The sequence below is a fragment of the Arachis duranensis genome, chromosome 8, assembly GCF_000817695.3.
Source record: "Arachis duranensis cultivar V14167 chromosome 8, aradu.V14167.gnm2.J7QH, whole genome shotgun sequence".
In the NCBI taxonomy this organism is placed as follows: Eukaryota; Viridiplantae; Streptophyta; class Magnoliopsida; order Fabales; family Fabaceae; genus Arachis; species Arachis duranensis.
Window position 1 is genome coordinate 42,130,029 of NC_029779.3, and position 3,018 is coordinate 42,133,046.

At 23.3% G+C, this 3,018-nt stretch overlaps 1 pseudogene; it reads left to right on the forward strand.

The window, feature by feature from the left end:
* Nucleotides 1–1,601, forward strand: part of LOC107462875 (ATP-dependent DNA helicase PIF1-like) — a 6,204-nt pseudogene extending 4,603 nt beyond the window's left edge.
* The last annotated feature ends 1,417 nt before the right edge of the window (nt 1,602–3,018 follow it).

Here is a 3,018-nt window from a genome sequence, read left to right on the forward strand (position 1 = left end):
AAATAAAAATTAATTATAAAACATAAAATATTTTATATTATTTAAGATATGTAAAAATATAAAATAATTAAATTTAAATTAAAAAAGGTAAAAAGTTATATTATTATTATGTATACTAAAATTAAGATAAAGATTTACTAACATGGTTTACAAATTAGTTATTTATATATTAAATTTATTTATTTTCTCAATCTTATTTAATTTGAAGTAAATTTAAAATTTTATATTCAAAATACTCGTTATCTTTATGTATAATTCGAATAGATAAAAAATTTTTTTAATCTTATATTAAACATCTTTAATTATTTTTAATTTTATTAATATTTTAAAATTATTAATTTTTATTTTGATTATATCATCTCATCATATTATACACTATCATTTTTTCTTATCATTCTTTTTACATGAATAACTATTATCGTCTCACCGTCACTATTATGTTGTCTTATTTTATTTTTTTCCGCAATCAATTACCATAATACCATTATGGCAGCTCTCATTTTTTTTCATCACTTTGTATGTGAAAGACAGATTAAAAATATATAAGAATGAGTTAACAAAATAATTTATGAAAGTTTTTCGGTTCATTATTAATAGGTATATACATGTCAAAAAAATTAAAAAATAAATATCAGATAAAAAAATAATCATTTTTTTAAATTAAATTGATGAGAGAAATTTTGTATGTGAAAGATAGATTAAAAATATATAAGAATGAATACAGTTTGGTAAGTAAACTGAAAAGAAAGGAAAATGAAGGTGAAAGTTATGCGTGAAATTAATATCAACAATAAAATGTTATAAAATTTGCAATTGTAGTAAATGAAAGCGAGGAAAAGATGGAAGCGATACAATCATGATATTCAAGAAGGAGAATGATGGCAACAGTAATAATATAGAATAGTGCACCTAATGGCAAGAGGAGAAGCACTAAAAATTGAATAATGAGATCAAACTTGGTATAAAGTACTCACATAAAGAATATACCCAAAATAAAACGATAAGATCTAAAAAAATTTATTTATCACCCCTAATTATTTTTTTCCTCCTTTCATACATGGCGTCGAAAATCAACATTTGGCATAGTCATTATCTAGTTTAGAAAATTACAAAAATTCATCCAAATAATTATTACATACAGAAAAACACATTCAAACTTGGAAAGAGAAGTAAGAAAAATTGAAAACGGATAAAATTAATTAAATGGATAAATTATTGGAATAAAGAATTGAAGAAGAGGTTACGGTTCCTACAACTATTAGTAAAACACAATGAAAATAAGATAGAATAACATGTGGTGCTGTTAACGGTGAAAGTTCTTTTATTTAAAGTAAAAGACGCATGTACGGGAGAATCTCTATCATTAAGGGCAACATTAGAAAGCACATTATATATTGTTATAGATTTCTGTTACTTGTGCCTGTTCCCTGTATCAAATTGATGATGAGTGGTAGCTCTGGTCATTTGTTTAATTGTAGTTAATTGGGCTACTCCTATATTTATAGTTAATCGAGTACCTCTACCTGCGTTTGGCATTGGAGTTGGAATTGGAGTCAGTTGATATGGCAACTTGTTTTCCTTGTCGAATCATCTACGGATAAGCTGCACGTCTTCTAGCTAGGTGTTGCTGTCTTTGTTCTTCGATCATGTTGTCTTCTTCGCCTAGCATATTCTGTTTAAGTGGGTCGACGTTGATTGTTGATTTTGTGAATTTTCCAGTTCTATTTGTCAAAAAGATAGCAAAATGTAGAGAATCAAAAAGGTTTGTGAGACCAAAATTGAAAGTGAAAAAGTATTTAAGTCTGTTCGGGTTTCAGTTTTTAAATTGAGTACGTAGTGGGAGCAGTTTTTTATTGGAAGTAAATCAGTTTTAAAATATGTCGTGGGTTGAAAATGAATCAATTTAATACTTTGTCGTGAGATAAATTCTTTTATAAAAAAATAAAAAATTGAGGACGTGGTAACAGTTTGTTATATTAAATTCAATGTGTAACAAAAATAAAAAAGAAATAGGGATAAAATAGGGAGAAGGAATTGGATACTAAACTTTTCTATCCCATTATATATTGGTATAGATAAAAAAAGTTATTATGACAAAAATAAAAAAAATAGTAAATAGAAAATAATAGAAAAAATAGTTATAATAGAAATCAAAGTTGTCAATCATGCAATGGGACTATTTCAATTCGAAAAGAATAAAAGAAAATTCAAATCTAAATTTATTTGATACTAAATAAAATAAAATTACATAAAATATTATTATTTACCGTATAAATTAAATAAAAAATTACTAATATTTTTAAATAAATATTTTATACAACAACTGTCAAGTAGAATTCACTGAATAAAAAAAATTGAACATCAAACTCCCATATTTTCTTTGTATATTGTTATTTTGTTATAGTATAAATAATAGTTTTGGAATTATCTAAATATTTTAATATAAATTAGTTAATATTGTCAAAGCTAAAAAATTTAAGAGATAAAATTAATATTTCTTCTAATGATTATTTTTAAAATTATAAATACACAATAAAAAATTAGAGTACATTAAAATAGTACAATAATAAAAAATAATTCAAAAGATAAAATTAACAAACTAATGGAATACATATACACAACTAACCAATGTTATTTGGACCAATTCTAATACTTGAATATCTAAAAACAGATTTTTAACATATAAATAATATTTTTTGAATTTCGTAAATCTTTTAATATAAATAATTTAATATTATCTGGACAAAAAAAATTAAAAAATAAGATTAATATTTCTTTTAAGAATGATTTTTATCAAAATTATAAATACATAATAAAAATTTAGAGTACATTAAAATAGTACCATAATAAAAAAATTCAAATATTAAATTAATAGCGTAAATTTTTTAAGGGAACAATTAACAACCATAATACACTGTCAAGAGGTGACAGGTACGTCAAAAGTGGCCAAGTAGAGTAATGGGAGTTTTTCAGAGATAACTGATTAGAGAGGGTAATACTGAAAAAAAAATTTGGACA